The sequence below is a fragment of the Neofelis nebulosa genome, chromosome 7 (assembly GCF_028018385.1).
Source record: "Neofelis nebulosa isolate mNeoNeb1 chromosome 7, mNeoNeb1.pri, whole genome shotgun sequence".
In the NCBI taxonomy this organism is placed as follows: domain Eukaryota; kingdom Metazoa; phylum Chordata; class Mammalia; order Carnivora; family Felidae; genus Neofelis; species Neofelis nebulosa.
This window is the reverse complement of record NC_080788.1, coordinates 147164468-147182979: the sequence shown is the minus strand read 5'-3', so window position 1 is coordinate 147182979 and position 18512 is coordinate 147164468. Positions and strand designations below refer to the sequence as shown.

At 44.5% G+C, this 18512-nt stretch overlaps 1 protein-coding gene across 2 annotated transcripts in view; it reads left to right on the top strand.

Annotated features, from left to right (window-relative positions):
* Positions 1 to 11210, top strand: part of TMEM179 (transmembrane protein 179) — a 61565-nt gene extending 50355 nt beyond the window's left edge. Inside the window, exons 4-6 of one of the 2 annotated variants that reach the window (XR_009264854.1) lie at positions 7576 to 7805; positions 8803 to 8916; positions 10048 to 11210. The gene's annotated coding sequence lies outside the window, so the exon portion shown is untranslated. The remainder of the gene's footprint in view (positions 1 to 7575; positions 7806 to 8802; positions 8917 to 10047) is intronic. The other variant, XR_009264853.1, reaches the window with a different exon arrangement.
* Positions 11211 to 18512: the final 7302 nt, after the last annotated feature.

The window sequence follows — 18512 nt, the reverse complement described above, 5'->3', positions numbered from 1 at the left end:
GAGCCCCCTTTGGGTTGGGATAGATGAAAACCAATAGCAAGATGAAAGGCTAGAACCTAATCACATCAATATTCACACTAAACGAAAATGGTCTACACACCTGAATTAAAAGACAAAGATGTTCAGAAAAAAGCAAGGCACAAGTGTATGCTTCCTATAAGAAACAAAAACTAAATATAAAGACACAAGTTAGAATAGATGGGGAAAAGACCTAGCATGCTAACACTAGTTGAAAGAAAACCACGTGGCTATATTAATACTAGATTTCTGAACAATGATTATTGTTAGGTATAAAGAAGGCCATTTCATAGTGATAAAGGTATGAATTAATCAGGAAGATATAACAATCCTAAATGTCCATGAACCTAATGACAAAGCTTAAAAATACACGAAACCAATATTGGTAGAACTGTAAGAAGAAATGGACAAATCCATAATTTTATTCCTCTTTTGATAATTGATAGAAAAAAAAAAAAAGAAAAAGACCCATCAAAGGCAGACTTGTAAACTATCAACCAACTTGACCCAGTTGATATTTCTAAGATACTCTGCACAACGAGTAGAAGGTACATTTTCATCAAGTGCACACAATATTCACTAAGACCGTCCGCAGTCAGTCAATGTCTCAGTAAATTAAAAGTATTCAAATGGTACAAAGTGTTTTATCCGACTATAGCGGATTTAAGTCAGAGATCAGCGGCAAAAGGAAATCTGGAAAATGCACAAATACTTAACTAAATATAACACACTTATGAATAACCTATGGGTCAAAGAAGGAATTCAAAGAGAAATTGTGAAGTATTTTAATCTAGCTAAAATGAAAACACAACATATCAGAATTTGTTGCACACTACTAAGGCAGTATGCAGAGGGAGACTGATAGCACCAAATATCAGGAGTGAGAAAGGTGACATCATTTACAAATACTAAAATGATAAAAATGGTAAGGGATCTTTCTCTGCATTCATCCATTCAAGAATACATATTTCTTTATAGCATACATAAAATGGTAAAAAAAAACAACAACATGGAACAGAGTACTGACCATTTAGGCCACGACACAAATTGCAATGAATTTCAAAGAACTGGGATTATACAGATCACTTTCCATCACCATAATGTAATCAAGTCAGAAGTTAGTAACGAGGTAAATTTAAAATCCCTCAAAGAAATTAATAACCATACTTCTAAATATATCATGAGTTAAATAAAATATTATAACACATTTATTTGAAAATCTTTTGATCTGAACAATAATGAAGATATTACATGGCAAACTTGTGGGAAGCCATGAAAATAGTATTTTGAAAGAAATTTATAGCCTTGAATGCTTATATTAGAAAAATATAAAGGCTGAAAATGAGTTAAGCCCTTAGATAAGACAAAGAATAAAAATAGTAGTAAAGAAGTAGAAAAGGAAAAAAAGGTCGAAGGGAGATAAAAATAAAGATATGACTATGAATGGACTAGAACACAAAGAAACAGTAGAAAGTTTCAAATAAACCAAATGTTTACTAAAATATAAATAAAACGGCGCCTGGGTGGCTCAGTCGGTTAAGTGTCTGACTTTGGCTCAGGTCATGGTCTCAAGGTCTGTGAGTTCAAGCCCCACATCGGGCTGTGTGCTGACAGCTCGGAGCCTGGAGCCTGCTTCGGCTTCTGTGTCTCCCTCTCTCTGCCGCTCCCCTGCTCATGCTCTGTCTCTCTCTGTCTCAAAAATAAAACATTAAAAAAAATTTTTAATATAAATAAAACAGACAAATATCTGGCCAGATTCCTTGGGGGAAAAAAAAGAGCTAAAATGCAAAAAAAAAAAAAAAAAAAAAAATTAAGAATAAAAAAGATAAAATAACATATACAGAAGATACGGTCATAGAATATTATAAATATTGCTTTTGCCAATATATTTGAAAACTTAGATGAAATGGCTGAATTTCTAGAAGAACGTAAGTTACCACAACCAACTCAGGAATAAAGAAAATCTGAACAATTTTACAACAATTAAAAAATCAAATCAGGGCTAAAACCTATCTCTTAAAAAAACACTGTAGCCTGCTGGTTTTCCAGGAAAGTTCTATTGCAATGTACAAGGACAGATTATTCTGGTCTTTCACAAACTCAAAGACTAGAAAGTTGGTCACAAAACTTATTCATGAGGCAATAATAACCTTGATATCACAAGCAAACAAAGGTACGACAAAAAAGGAAAAGAACAAAAACACAAAAATCCCTAAGCAAATACAACCAGGCTTTATCCTGAGGATATAAGGTCATGTAACATTAGAATGTCTATAAATCGAATTCACTCACCCTAACTTAGTAAAGGAGAAAGTACGTGCAATCATTTCAGTAGGCACAGAAAATAAAATGATGAATGTTTACATCTCTTTAGGGGGAAAATACTCTATTAGAAAACTAGAAATAAGAGGGAGCTAACTTAATTTGATAAAGGGTATTGTTCACTTACAGCAAACGTAATTCTTAGCCGTGAAGCACCAGAGGCATTGCCTTCAAAAGAATCAACAAAATAGATTTACTATCGCTGCTTCTATCAGCCTGGTACTGGAGGCCCTAGTCTATAAGGCAAGAAAGAATTTCTTTGGAAAGTAAGACATTATCATGATGTGTATATAGCACAATTCAAAAGGCTCTACAGATACATTAATAATGAAGGTTGAATGAAGTGTCCCATCCAAGATCAACGAGCAAACGTTAATTGTATTTCTGTACACTGGCAATGAAAAGATTAAAAGTATACAATTAAAAAACTCCACCAAATAGACGTAGGAATAAGTTGAATAAAAAAGAGCAAGTTTTAGAAAAGTTTATCTTCTGGGGCGCCTGGGTGGCGCAGTCGGTTAAGCGTCCGACTTCAGCCAGGTCACGATCTCGCGGTCCGTGAGTTCGAGCCCCGCGTCGGGCTCTGGGCCGATGGCTCGGAGCCTGGAGCCTGTTTCCGATTCTGTGTCTCCCTCTCTCTCTGCCCCTCCCCCGTTCATGCTCTGTCTCTCTCTGTCCCAAAAATAAATAAAAAACATTAAAAAAAAATAAAAAAAAAAAGAAAAGTTTATCTTCTGGAAGATGTTTAAAAAAGAAGTTAAGTGGGGAAGTGTACTGTGTTTGTGAATTGAATTGCATGAGACATACGAATGTCTGTTCCTCGTAGAGTTCTAATTCTTTTTTTTTAAATTAGAGAGAAAGAGAGAGCGAGAGAGCGAGAATGTGTGTGAGCAGGGGAGGGGCAAAGGGAGAGGGAGAGAATCTCAAGCAGGCTCCGCGCCCAGCGCTGAGCCCAATGGGGGGGCTCGATCTTATGATCCTGGGATCATGATGTGAGCTGAAGTCGAGAGTTGGACGCTTAACTGACTGAGCCACCAGGTGCCCTCTCAACAGACCTCTCATTCTAAAAACCTTATGAAAATAGAGAAGGTTAGGAGTGGGCATGACATTCGTGGAGAAGAATTTTCAGAGATTTTATTAGACATTAGACATTGACTTATACAATTATAAACTTTCTCCCCAAAGACTCCATAAAGTAAAAAGAAGGTCAGAATTTGGGAAAAGACGGAAGCAGCGCACAAACAACACAGGATTAATAACATGTGTTATTAACACATAAAAAAACTCAATAAGAAAACAAACCAAGAGGAAAATGGACAACAGACTAGTTAATGGAGGAGGCAGCAGGAGTAGTCAGTCAACATCAAAAGAATAAATCTAGAAGATACAACTGCAGACTGACGTGTACATAAAATGCAGTGAGGGGAGTGACAGTCTCAGTCCACGGGCAGCTACTAGTAACTTCCATAACCTTTTATGATCTCTGAAATTGCTCAGAAAATCACCCGTGAACCAGGGGTGAAGATAACGATGAAGGCGATGATCCGAAGGGGGGCCTACGACCGGGGCCCAGATGCCCAGCCACTTGGCAGAGGAGGCGTAGCCCTGGGCCCCGGCCAAGTCGCCCACCACCTTCCCGTCCCTAGACTTCGTGGAGGGGACGGATGCCGTCAAGCCCGGGCAGCGCCCGTTCGGGAAGGTTGTGTCGAACGGGGACCAGACCGCGTGGTTGGGCGCAGAGGTCTCGCCGCGGGTGTCTGATCGTGGAGGTCCCCACGGGAGCCGAGCTCGGGGCGCCCCAAGTACAGGCACCTCGAGCCCCCTCCTGGAGCTTCTCATGGGTTGGGGGGGGACACTAGCGTGGGAGCCGGGGATGAAGGGCTGGGAATGGTGCAAGACGGAGCAGCTGCGGTCTGGATGCCGGAGGCTGCTCTGGGCCCACTCTTCCCCAGAAGTTTAGGTTTCTGCAAAGCTATTTCCTGGCTTTTTCAAACGTGGTGAGCTGGCTGGGTACCAGGAAGGTGGACCGATGAAGAGTGAAGAGTGTCAGGTTATGTCAGGGCAGGGGGGCGGCCGGCAGGTAGGGGGAGCTTCCTGTACCCCCCCCCCCCCCCCCCCCCGCTCACGTCAGGCCTGGTCAGCTACCCCACTTGCCTCTTTGGAGGTGTGGGTGCGCCCTGGAGACTCTGCCCGTTCTTTACCTGTCTCGTGCGGGTCTCGGCTTATTAACAACCGTGTTGTGCCCAGACCCGCCCTGGTGGCTCCCGTTAGGCTCACAGGACGCCCTTCAGCTACAAGGACCAGGAAAGTTTGAACAACTTTCTTTTTTTTTTTTTTTTTTTTTTTTTTAAATTTTTTTTTTTTTCAACGTTTTTTATTTATTTTTGGGACAGAGAGAGACAGAGCATGAACGGGGGAGGGGCAGAGAGAGAGGGAGACACAGAATCGGAAACAGGCTCCAGGCTCCGAGCCATCAGCCCAGAGCCTGACGTGGGGCTCGAACTCACGGACCTCGAAATCGTGACCTGGCTGAAGTCGGACGCTTAACCGACTGCGCCACCCAGGCGCCCCATTGAACAACTTTCAAAACGCAAGGCCTGGGAATTACACAGCACCGGTGTGGCCACAAAACGAGGTTAGGGGTGGGGGTTGGAGGGAGAGGGAGAGAGAGCCTTTGAAGCGGAGGCCCCCACAATAAGTGATTAAGTCAGGCGCCGTGATTTGCCAAGGCTCCACATTAAGGAGTGCTTGCCGGCTACCAGAGAGGGTTGCCCACCTGACAGGACCCTCATCCCAAGTCACCGCAGCTAGGGTGGGGTTACGCACGACGTGACCATCCTCCTAGAGCGCTGCCCAACCTGGGACTGTGAGACCCGCGTTGCCCATCTGGTCGGGTTGGTGCCACACTTGAGAAAATGGCTTGATATCCTGTGGAGTTAAAGATAAGCGTGCTTGGGGCGCCTGGGTGGCGCAGTCGGTTAAGCGTCCGACTTCAGCCAGGTCACGATCTCGCGGTCCGTGAGTTCGAGCCCCGCGTCAGGCTCTGGGCTGATGGCTCGGAGCCTGGAGCCTGTTTCCGATTCTGTGTCTCCCTCTCTCTCTGCCCCTCCCCCGTTCATGCTCTGTCTCTCTCTGTCCTAAAAATAAATAAAAAATGTTGAAAAAAAAAAAATTAAAAAAAAAAAAAAAAAAAAAAAGATAAGCGTGCTTATGACTCACCCGTTTCAGTCCTAGTTAATAGAGCTTAGAGACATTTTGGCGTATGCGTGCCAGAAGCTATATCCAAGAACGTTAAGAGCAGTACTGTGCATGAGAGCAAAAATCTGGAAATAACTCATATTCCCATAAGCAAAAGAGTGGATACATAAGTTGTGATACAGCAATACAGTGGAATATTATATAGCAATAAGAAACGAAATATAGTCAGGTTCGGCATCGTCTTAGAAACGATGCCCGGTAAAAACAGGAAGGTTCTGGAAAATATTCATGCCATGATATTATTTTTATAGACCTCCAAACCAAAATAAAGCAATGTGCCTTTAAGGATACATGTGTGGTAAAATTCTACAGCAAAGCGAGGGGAATGGTAAACACAAATTTGGATGATAGTTACTTATCCAGGGGCCTGGCGTTGGGGTCGACGGGGTGATGGGGTAAGGATGGGGTATACAGGTAGATTTAACGGTCTTGGTCATTTTATTCCTTTTTCCCAGCTTTATTGGGCTGATAAAATTGTATATATTTAAAGTATACAATGTGATGATTTGATATATATATATACACACACACGTTGTGAAATGATTATCGCAATGAACACGATCTATCAACTCACATAATTACCTTTGTGTGTGTGCGAGCGTGCGTGCGTGTGGTGAGAACATTTAACTTCTACTCTTAGCAAGCATACTCAAGCATGAAATACATAGTCACCGTGCTGTCCACCGGATCCCCAGAACTTATTCATCTTCCAACTGGAAATTTGTACCCTTTGCCCAACACCTGCCTATTTCCGCCATTCTACATTGTTTCTGTGAACGTGGCTTTTTTTTTTTTTTTTTTTTTACCATTCCGTATATGAGTGAGATCTCACAGTATTTCTCTTTCTTTTTCTGGCTCATTTCACTTAGCATAATGTCCTCTAGGGTTACCCATGTTGTCACAGGGGCAAGATTTCACTGTCTTTTTAACGGCTGGAAGATATTCCACTGCATAGAATGTTTTCTTTATCCATTCATCTGTTGATAGACATTTAGGTTGTTTCCAAATCTTGGCTGCGGTAAATAACGTGGCCATCAACATGGTGGTGCGGTGGAGATATATCTTGGGAAAGCTGATGTCATTTCCTTTGGCTACACACTCAGAAGGGATTGTTGGGTCATAGAGTAGCTCCATTTTGAATTTTTGGAGGAGCCTTCATACTGTTTCCCAGAGCGACTGTGCCAACTTAGAGTCTCTACATCCTCGCCAACGCTTGTTACCTCTTGTCTTTCTGGACCATCCGTCCTAGTGGTTGCGAAATGGTATCTCACCGTAGTTTTGATCTGCAAGCATTTCTTTGATGATTAGCCCCATTGAGCACCTTTTTGTGTGGGCCATTTCTGTGTCTTTGGAAACTTGTCTGTTTAGGTCCTTTGCCCATTTAAAAATTGGATTCTGTTTTCTTCTATTGAGTTGTATGATTTTCTTGTATATTTTAGGTACTAACTCCCTGTCGGCTAAGTGGTCTGCAAATACCTCTCCAATTGTGTAGGTTGTATAAGTTCCACACATCTGTGAGCTGTCTACCTTCCCTCCTGTGATTGATTTCTAGTTTCGTACCGTCATGGTCGGCGACGATACATGATATGATTTCAATCTTCTTAAGTTTGCTAAGACTTGTTTAGTGACCTCACACATGATCTATCTTGGAGAATGTTATGTGGACCCCGGAGAAGAATGTGCATTCTGCTGCTGGTGGACGGAGTGCCCTGTATGTGCCTGTTGGGTCCGTTTGGTCTGAAGTGTAGTTCAAGCCCAGCGTCTGTGTTTTGTCTGGATGAGCTATTACTGAACGTGGGCTACTGGTGTTTTCTACCACCATTACACTGCTGTTTATTTCTCCCTTCGGATCTGTTATTTGCTTGATGTGCCTGGGCACTCCGATGTCAGGCGCATATGCATTTACAGTCATTACAAACTTTTGGTGAACTGAACTCGTAATCGCCATATAGTGACTTTCTTTGTCTCTTGTTCCAGGTTGTGACTTCAAGTCTGTTTTGTCTAAGGATAACCTGCTGTCGTTCGGTTTTCACGTGTATGGAATATCTTCCCCCGTCGCTTCACCTTGAGCCTACGTGTGTCCTTGAAGCTGAATTGAATCTCTTCAGGAAGGTATATAGTTGGGTTTTTGAAAACAAATGAATTCAGCCGCTCTGCATCTTTTGATTGGAGAATTTAATTCATTTACATCGAAAACAATTATTCAGGTAAGCACTTGTTATTATCATCTTGCCAATTTTTTTTTTTTCCTGGGTGGGTTGTAGGTCTTTTCTTCCTTACTGTTTTCCTTCATGATTTGATGATTTTCTGCCGTGCCGACTGTTGATTCCTTTCTCTACCTTTTGTGCCTTCTACCATTGATTTCTGCTTTGTGGTTACCGTGAGGCTGACATGAAGTGTCTTATAGTTATAATAGTCTGTTTTAAGCTGACAACGATTTAACTGCAATCACATAAAAAAAAAACTCTGTATTTATACTCCTCACCACATTTTATATAGTAGACTCCATGCCCGGCATGGAGCCCAACACGGGGATTGAACTTACAACCCTGAGATCAGGACCTAAGCTGAGATCAGGTGTCAGATACCTAACTGACTGAGCCACCCAGGTGCCCCCATGTTTTATATTTTTGATGTCACAATTTACATTTTTAATGTTGTTATCCATTAACAAATTGTGTGAGCTATGTTTCTTTTAATACATTTTCCTTTACCGTTTTTACTAGAGTTAACTGATTTTTTAAAAATATTTATTTATTCCTGAGACGGGGGGGGGTGGGGAGGGATAGCATGGGTGGGGTAGGGGCAGAGAGAGAGAGGAAGAGAGAGAGAGAATCCCAAGCAGGCTCCGCACTGACTGTGTGGAGCCCAACGCGGGGCTCAAACCCACAAATCATGACATCATGACCTGAGCCGAAATCAAGAGTCGGACACTTAACAGACCGAGCCAACCCCGGTGCCCCTGGATCTACCTGATTTAAACACTACCATTACACTTTATTCTGAATTTGACTATGTATATACTTACCTTTACTGGTGAGCTTTACACTTTCGTAGTTTTTCACATTCCTAGTTTACTAGTTGGTGTCCTTTTATTTTATCTTGAAGAACTCCCTCCGGCATTTCCTGTAAGGCAGGTCTGGTGGTGAGGAACTTCCTCAGCTTTTGTTTGCCTGGAAATTTTTTACCTTTCCACTTCTGAAGGACAGCTTGCCTGAAAAAGAACTCCCGGATGGCAGTTTTTTCTTTCAGCATTTCGAATATCTCACCCCACTCTGCACGGTTGCTGCTGAGAAATCTGCTGATCGCCTAATGGGGGTATGTAACGAGTTTCTTTCCTCTTGCTGCTTCTGAAATTCTTTGCCTTTGATTTTTTGACAGTTATTTTCTTTCCTTTTAATTTATTTTTGAGAGAGAGAGCATGTATGGGGAAAGGAGGAGAGAGAGAGAGAGTGAGAGAGAATCCCAAGCAGGCTCTGTGCTGTCAGTGCAGAGCCTGATGCAGGGCTCAGACTCATGAACTGTGAGATCATGACTTGAGCTGAAGTTGGAGCTCAACCAACTGAGCTACCCAGGCGCCCCTTGATAGTTTTTTCCTTCATGTGTCTCGGCAGAGTCCGCCTCAGGTTGAATCTGTTTGGAGAACTATGGGCTTCATGCACTTGGGTGTCCCTATCTCTCCCCAGATTTGGAAATTTTCCAGTTGTTATTTCTTGAAATAAGCTTTGTACCCCTTCCCCCTCCCCCTGGGACTCCCATAATAAGTCTTTTGGTCATCTGATGATGTCCTATCCTTCTCATACGTTTTCTCCACTCTTCATTCTTTCTTCTTCTCTGGATGATTTCATATGACCTATGCTTGTGTTCACAGATTCTTTCTTCTGCTTAGATCTAGTCTTCTGTTGATGCTCTTGATTGCATTTTTCATTTCATTCATTCTTTTCCTCAGCTCCAGAATTTCTGTTTGGTTCTTTGTGAGGTTTTTTTTGGGGGGTGGGGTGGGGCTCTAAATACTCTATTTTTTAAAGTTTCTATTTAGATTCCAGTTAATTAACATACAGTGTCATATTAGTTTCAGGTGTACCATCCAATGATTCAACAGTTCCATTCATCATGACAAGTGCTCATCATGACAAGTGCACTCCTTAAACCCCATCACCTGTTTCCCCCTTCCCCCTGCCCATCTCCCCTCTTGTTAACCATCACATTTTTGTTTGTGTCATTTTTTATAATTTCTATTTCTCTGTTCTCATTTTGTTCATGTATTATTTTCTTGATTTCTTTGAGTTGTCAATTTGTGTTTTCTTGTAGCTCACTGAGATTCCTTAAAACAGGTGTTTTGAATTTTTCATCTGGTAACTCATAGATCTTCATTTTGGGGAGGTCAGTTGCTGAAAATATATTGTGCTCCTTTCATGATGTCATAATGTTTTCTTGATTTTTTTTCAGGTTCCTTGAAGCTGTGTGTTGCTGTGTTCACATTTGGAGAGGCAGTCACCTCCAACTGGCTTTGGGAAAGAGATGTCTTCACCAGTCAGCCTGGCTAGGGATTCTGAGGCTTAATCAGACCTTTCTTATGAATGCACCCACTCTACACTTCTTGTTTCCTCTTGAGAAGGAGTTTGGAGATTGTATGTTTTCTAGTGATCCTGCAGAGTCAGGTGCTGAGAGCCTTCTGTTTGTTTGCCTAGGGTGGTGCCCTGGAACGTTCAAGTTTGTGTGCCTTTTCCAAATCCCACAGAATTGGGCTGGTTTTCTGTACATGCTCTTTAGCTGTCTGCAAAGGCTCACACTTGCTGTCCATGGGAGGATGGGCAGGGAGCCAGCCACAGAAGAGGAGGGTAGGTGAGGTGCATGAGCCACTGGGGTGCCCGTGGGCCACTGAGGGGTTCTGCAAGCAAGATGTACCCACTGGCTTGTGGGCGGTCTTCCTGATGGAGTCCCTGAAGTGTGAGTATGATCTGATGAGTTCTGAGTCCTGGTTGCTGTGTTCCCAGCCTTCCTCAACTCCTCAGCTTTGCAGATCACTTCACCATTCTGGGTGGATGAAGAAAGTAGTGGGCTTTTTGGGTAGCATCTCATACAACCGGGAAACCTGGGCACTCATTCACATGCTCTTACTTTACCACATGGGAGAAATCATTGGCTGGGGGGAGGTCTCTCTTGGCATTGAGCCATACTGGCTACAGAGGGGTGATGTAGGTAAGGTCACTTTTTCAATGCGTCGATTGTATTTTTTTCTCCAGTAGTGTGCTGGAACTTCTCCACTTGACTCATGGACTCCCACAAAGGTACTCCCATCCATGATTAATTGTCAAAATGGATATTCCCTGTGGGGAATAGTGGTAAGAACTCAATTCTGCCACCTTACTGGTGGTACACGATAATGAGTTTATTTCTCAAGCCTTGTCACATGATACACGCATCAGCTTTGGTTCTTTGGTGTTGGCTCCGTTGTCAAATTCTGTGCATCAGCAGCTCCGGGAACACATCTTAACCGTCCATCCAGGAGGGGAAAGAACTCCCACGTTCATTTCTTAAGCTGGCTTTTATTTCACGATGGCTTATTATTATAATATCACATAATAAACAACAAATTTGAAGGAGTTTCATGAAGTGAGTAGTCATGTGCTATTGTTAGGACTTACTGGATTTGAAAATAAAGCTGTTTCTTCATTTTCAGCTTCTCAAGACAGCAAAAGACTCTCAAAGTAATGAGGGGCTACAAGGTAAAGATCAAATTGAGCACAGCAAGATGTTTCAGGGTAAAAATGAAGATAAGCATGTGACTATAAGATGCTTACTTGAGAATTTAGAAATATTTTAGGGCAATTTCTGTAGACCAGCGTTTCTTGACCTTGGTTCTATTGACTTTTGGGGATGGATAATTCCCTTTTGTAGGGAGCTCTTCTGTGCAGTATTGGATGTTTAGCATCATATGAGCTCTCTACTCACTATGTGACAGCTCCTCACCGCTTGTGAAAAGCAAAAATGTCTCCAGACATTGCCACATGTTCTTCAGGCAATAGCAAAATCACCTCCAGTTGGGAGCCACTCTTGTAGACTCCTATAAATCAGGTTTTGTAGAGTCTTAAGGGTGATGTCCCATACACCCTGATTCTCAACCCAAGGTAGAGAAGAGCCTGTCTTAAGAGATTATAAGTTGATATATAGGAAAACCACACAATTTGTAAACAAATTATATCAGCCTAGGCTGCAAGGGAAAGAGTTCAAAACCAAAAGCCTTTGAGCCCTCAGCTTCTTAAGGTGGAAAGCAGGCTGAGGAAAGGACTCAGCTGAAAATGTGGGCCATTTGTTATGGAAAACAAGGAAATCGTTCTAGGAATACAGCTTAGAGTTCAAAGAGTAGAGCCAGAACCACAGAGAGTCACTTTCAGGGAACAGAACTTGTCTGAATCAAAGTACAAGGCACCTGGCTGGATTTTAGGGTTGTGAGGCCCCTTTTTGGTTAGGACTGAAGCGACAGTTATCCCATGCCCTCGTTTCATGTTGGGTGTGAGGGGGCAGATCACTTGTATCATATAGGTCTTCATAAAGAAGAACCATATTTGAGGTGTTGTACTTGAGGGGTCTCATGCACACACAGACCCAACTGAGTAGGACCCTGGACCTTGAGCTGATGCTGTAATGGGATGAGACTTTGGGGTCTTGGTTGGGGGGGGAGCATATCTTGTGTGGGGGAGGGATGAGACTTGTGGCCAGAGGGCAGACTGCACCAGGCCGTATTTCCCAAAGACAGCTGCCACGATATGTCCCTTCCCACAATTCCTTTTTGCGGTGTGGACTTGCCACTACGACTTTGGGGTGGAATGTATTTCTAAACAGCTTTGAAACTGGGTGGCCCTGAGGCTTCTTTGTCAGAAAGCATGTGTTAGAAGTGATGTCATGGCAGTTCTGGGCATAGCCCTCAACGGACCGGATGGCTTCCTCTTCCCACTCCTTGGAAACCACTGCCATGTAGGAAATGTGGGACCACTACACTGGGACCACCTTTCTGTGAGAAGCCCAAACCACGTCAAGGGGCTGTGTGCGGCCTGGTCTGAGGCCGCAGCTGTGCTTCCAGTTTGACTGTCGCCATTTTGGATGGCCAGCCCAGATGAACCTCATCCTCTACTGCAACTGATGGGAGACACAGGCAAGAACTGCTCAAGGAAGCCCAGTTGAATGACAAGTCCGTGGAAGGACAAGAGTTAAGAATAAAATAGCACAATGATGAGACCATTGGTATCAGGTGCCTGGCACGTAGGAGGTGCTCAATGTGGCTGTGGTCACAACTACAAGGGACAGTTGCCTTGGTTTGCCCAGCACTAATCCCCCCTGTACTTGTAACAGAGCTCCAGCTCCAGGGATGGACCCAGGCTTGGCCAGTAAGGATATTCCGTTTCCTTGGCCATAACGATTGGATTGTGATTAGAGATGTGGCTCGAGGCCAGAGAGACGATTCTGGAACATTGACAGAAGCTATTGAGAAAGAGAGGGTTGCTGTGTGGCCGGAACATGGGTTCAGCTGCAGGGACAAAGGCCCAAAATCACCATGGCTGAAATACCCCAATAATAGCTTCATCTGACTTGGTTTGGTGGCTCTGCCATCCGGAGCATGCAGGAGTCCTGGGTCTTGCTATCATTCCTAGGGTGTTCTCATCCTCGGGTCCAAGATGGCTTTTCATTGAATCCACTTTCCAAACAAGACGAGTGGTGGGATGCACACCTCTTCCTTGCAGGGTGTGGCCTGGGAGGCTTCCCACTTTGTTTCTGTGCACGTCTGACCGGCCAGAGCCTTTCCTGATAGTGCACCCAGTGCAACTATCAGCATTCCGGGGGAGGGGATTCAGAGAGCACAGTCTAACAGTGGGTGGGATATAGGAGCCCTCAAGTGATAGTGCTGTACCCCGAACTAGTAACAACCAAGGACCATGACCCCTCCTGTCTGAAGGGTGAGGGAAGGAGGCAGGACAGGGAAAGGCAGGTGGAGAGGGCTGCTGTGACAAGAAGTGTGAACTCTGGACAAGTAACACAGCCAGCTTGAGGCAGTGCCGACACGTGGGAGATGGAGGAATAAATAATGTGACCACAGTTTCCTGCCGGAGCCTCTCACTGACCAGACCTTTCTAGAATACAGAGGGCAAGGCAAATCTGTGGCTGTTGCTCATGTAGAGCAGACAGCAGGGTGGAGAGCTATAACAAATAGGTCTGGAGGAGCTCACAGAAGATTCCAGCAGGCCTAGGTAGACAGTCAATAGGTAATTAGGTTTATGGGTTTTGCTCAAAATTCTATTCCAATGGGAGAAGGGGAAATGGACATTGAAAGGTGAGAAGCATATACATTCCCTTCCCCTTGGGGCTGCCAAGCTGGGAAGACTTGAGTCTGACAATGGCAGAAACCATTTGCTACCATGAATAGAAACCCTGGGGGGAAGAGGTGGCCAATGCAGAGGAGAGTAGAAGGCAAAGGTGGAGGCCAACTGATGGCAGATCAGAGTACCTTGACTGAGCTGTGTCTGAAGTCACCACCGCTGGACTTTTCAGTCAGGCGAGCCTGTACATTCTGTTCATTTCTCTTAATCTCATAGTAGCATTTCTGTTTGTTTGGCTGCATTCAGACACTCTAGGGCTTGTTCTGGGTTCTCTCCGACATTTATCTGGGATTGAAGCCAGACCACAGACTCCAGGCAGGAAAAGGCAAAACCAGGTGCCTCTGTAGTCGAGCCCTGTGCAAACAACCCAGCCATAGCTTCCCCTTCCTGCGGGCGATGTTTCTTTTACACCCAAGCAGACTGACAGCAATGACATCCGAGGACTCCTTTCTCATCCAGGGCCCTCAGGCAGAGACTTTCTTTAATTTCCACTGAGAAGTTTAAGGGAATAAATGTTCCTAAGGTTGAGTGGGAGCCATCAGGCTTGTTTTGTTCTCTTTAGCATGTTACAACTTCTATCAATGACCTCACAGGGTTGGAATGGTCTACACCAGCTCTGCCAGGCTCTCCTGATGACAGTAGATGACTTCACAGGTGAAGAAGGCAGCATTGTCCTATGGCGAATGAAGCCCTTTGGCTTCCTAAGGTGTGACCACCCAAGGAGCCCCAACACATTCCTTCCTTCCATGCTTTCCATTATTTGGGCACATATATAGGTGAAATGTCCCAAGATGTAGTCAGTGCCTGTGCTTGGACCTTTATCCAAGGTATCTGAACATAGGTGGCACCCCAAACCAATTAAGTGAGGGTCTCTGACACAGAGCCTGGACATCAGTATTTTTCTTGAGTTCCAATATGTAGGCAAGTTTGAGAGCCATCACTCCAAGCTCTGGTCACTTCCCATCAGGTGGGGCTGCCCTCCCAGGCTTCCACCTCCACATCATTTGCCGGGGATCCTACTAACTCAGAACAGCTTCCTCTGGGGCCCCTACAGGCTTAGTTGGGACACAGACGAGTCCTATCACCTCGTTGACACGCATCTCCATGCTCCTGGCTGTGGTCCCCAATCCTGAGGATGGCTCTGATTCAAGGTGGCACCACTGGGACACCAGTATACCCCCTTGATCTGGATGAAACTGAAGGGGAAAATTTGAATCCGATTTTATACCAGAAGCTAATTCCAAATGGGAGGCTATAGTTGGGAATAAAATAAACTCAATAACAAGGCAAGGTCAGGGCACATCCAGTAACCCATGCCAAACTTTGGAAAGGTGGCCTCAAATCTTCTGAGGCCAATGCACAAGCCATGGACCCAGGCCCAGGTGGGTCTCAATCTGTTAATTCTAAGGATTGCTGAGCCACACTGACCACTTCTGATCCCATAGGGATTAAAAGTATACTATGGATGACTCTATGCCCACAAATTTGATGACTTAGATGGAATGGACAAATTTCTTGAAGGACACAACCTACCCAAACCCACACAAGGAGGCATAGATAATATCAATAGGTTTATGTCTATTAAAGAAGTTGAATCCATGATTAATAGCCTTCCGGGGAAAAAAGCCCCAGGCCCAGGTAGCTTGACTGGTGAAATCTACCAAACATTTAAGGAAGAAATGGTACGGATTTTCTACAATGGCTTCCAGCAAATAGAAGCAGGGGGAACACATCCTAATTTATACTATGAGGCAAATATTATCCTAATGCCCAGGCCAGATAAAGAGAGAGCAAGGATAGAAAACTACAAACTGATAACTCATGAACATAGATGCAAATATCCTCCACAAAATATTAGCCAATGAGATCCAGCAATATATAACATGTACAAATGGAACAAAATGGCAGAAACTGACTCACACAAATATAACCAACTTATCTGTCATGGGGGCACAAATGAAGTACAGAGGAAAAAAGAAAGACTTTTCAACAAAGGGTGCTGGAAGTACTGGACATTCACCTACAAACACAGAAACAACCCAGACAGAGATCTTACATCCTCCCCCCAAATTAGCTCAAAATGGGTCATAGACCTAAATGTAAAAAATTTTTTAGCATTTATCTATTTTGAGAAATAGAGACAGAGTGTGAGTGGGAGAGGTACAGAGAGAGAGGGAGATATAGAATCCGAAGCAGGCTCCAGGCTCCGAGCTGTCAGCACAGAACCTGACGCAGGGCTGGAACTCATGAACCGCGAGATCATGATCTGAGCTGAGGTCAAATGCTCAACTGACTGAGACACCCAGGTGCCCCTAAAATGTAAAATTCAAAAACTTCTAGAATATGACATAGGAGATTCTAAGGGACCTTGGATCTGGCAATGACGTTTAGATAAAACACCAGAAGTATGATCCATGAAGGAAAATAGAAGTTGGATTTCATTAAAATTTAAAACTTATGCTCTGAGAAAGACACTGTTAAGAGAACGAACAGACAAGCTGAGGACAGAGAAAAGAAATCTTTGCAAAACACATATCTGATAAAGGACTCTGTGGAAATAAAGGAAGACAAACTAAATGAGAAGAGGCAAAGACGATTTGTTCAAAGTTTGTTATAGCAAGAGACATCATCATTCGTGTCTGACAGACACTCGGAGGCAGACAGAGGAGCAGGAAAAGTTTCTTGTGGGAAAACGCAGGTCAGGCATGCAGCTCTGGCTGACCCTGACCGAGCTGGGGATGCAGGGGTCTAGAAGTGGGCGTCCCACGGGGTTGCTCAGGGAAGCCTATTTGGCTCTCTCCGATTGGTCCCAAGTTAGAAGTGGGACAAAAAGTAAGGAAGTGTCAGTTATAAATAAAGTCTCAGCTTTGGACCTTTTGGGGTTGATGGCTACAGGGGTTAGTTTGGTTTCCTGGATTGTTGCTGGTGATGGTCTGACTTCCTATAGGTCTGCCTTAGAGCAGGCCGGCTGCCATAGACCATGGCAGCTGCAGCTTGCGGGCCACAGTCCTGTTTTTATATATAGTCTGTCCCTTTGTATGTTCAGTCTCTCAATTCTGTCCCAAATACATACAGAAATCTTGCTCAGCAACCAGAACACAAAGATCCCGATTACAAATGAGCGGAAGGGCTAAACGGGCAGCTCACCAAAGAAGATGGGCAGATGGCAGGAAGGACGCAGGCCCATCTCGTATTACAGAATTGCAAATCAAAACAAAGAGATACTGCTACTCAGTCATTATCATGGCTAAAATAAAAAAGGAACCTGGCAGCACTGAGTGCTGGCTAGGACACGGAGCAGTGAGAACCCTTATTCGTGGCTGCTGGGAATGCAAAATGGCACAACCGCTCCGGAAAACAGTTCTGCGCTTTCTTACGAGCTAAACATAACGTTACGATACCAGCCAGCAACGGCAGCCTCAGCGTACAACCCCCTCAAACCACGAAAACCTGCACCTGCATGGTTAGTGCAGTTTCCATGTCATCACCCCAAACTGGAGGCAGCCAAGATTTCCTTCAGTCAGTGAGTGGATAAATTCCATACCGTGGAATATCATTCAGCAACGAAGAGAAATGAGCTATCGAGGCATGAAAATACGAGAAGCCTTACATGCATATCAACAAGTGAAAGAAGCCAGTCTGGAAGGGTTGCACACTGTCTGATTCCAACCGTACGACATTCTGGAAAAGGAAAAACCATGGTCACTAAGTGGGTCAGTGGATGCCAGGTGCTTGGGGGAAGGGGGGGACTAATATTTGGAGTACAGGCAGGATCTGGGCGATCCTGTAACCATGGGCATAGGACATGATGCACTGGTCAAAACCCATAGAACTTTACAGCTCAGAGCGACCCTTCATGCACGCTAGTTAAAAGCCAACAATTTAGGTTTAAGGCTGAAGGGCTCCCAGGAAGGGCTACACTCTGTGACGACAGGATTTAACTGTGGTGCACACATGTGGGACGGCCCCAGCGGAGGAGAGAGGGCGGGAAGGCGCTGGCCTAAGTAACTTGGGAAATGGGTGGGATCTGCAACAGTCACAGCAGGAGACATTGTCCCCAAGTACTGGACTCTGGGTGGTAAAGCTTCTGTCCCCGGGAGTCCAGGGGCACAGTCCCATGTCGCGGTATGTGTAGACAGACCGGATCAGTAAGTAACTCGGGGGCAAATGGGAGTCAGACTTCTCACATTGCAGGGAGAATTTACACAGGAGCAGAGTGAGGATGACCCAGGGGGCGTAGATCGCAGGTGGAAATGTCAGCATGGCCTCGTGTTTAGCATGCTTTAGATACAAATGATGACTACGGAATTATTTACAGAGACGTATCCATATGTGGATTAGCACACACGCACGTCTCTGTCGGCAGAGAGGCCGAGAAGCGATGCCACCCCAGCAGCAGTGAGCACACCCAGGGTCTGGCTCTTGGCTTCTAAGCACTCTTCTCCAGCAAATGGAACGAGTGCTCTTTGGAGAAATGGCGGACCCCGGGGCTGGGGCGGGAAATGCACAAGACGAGCCTATAGTAAGGAAGGGTGAGGA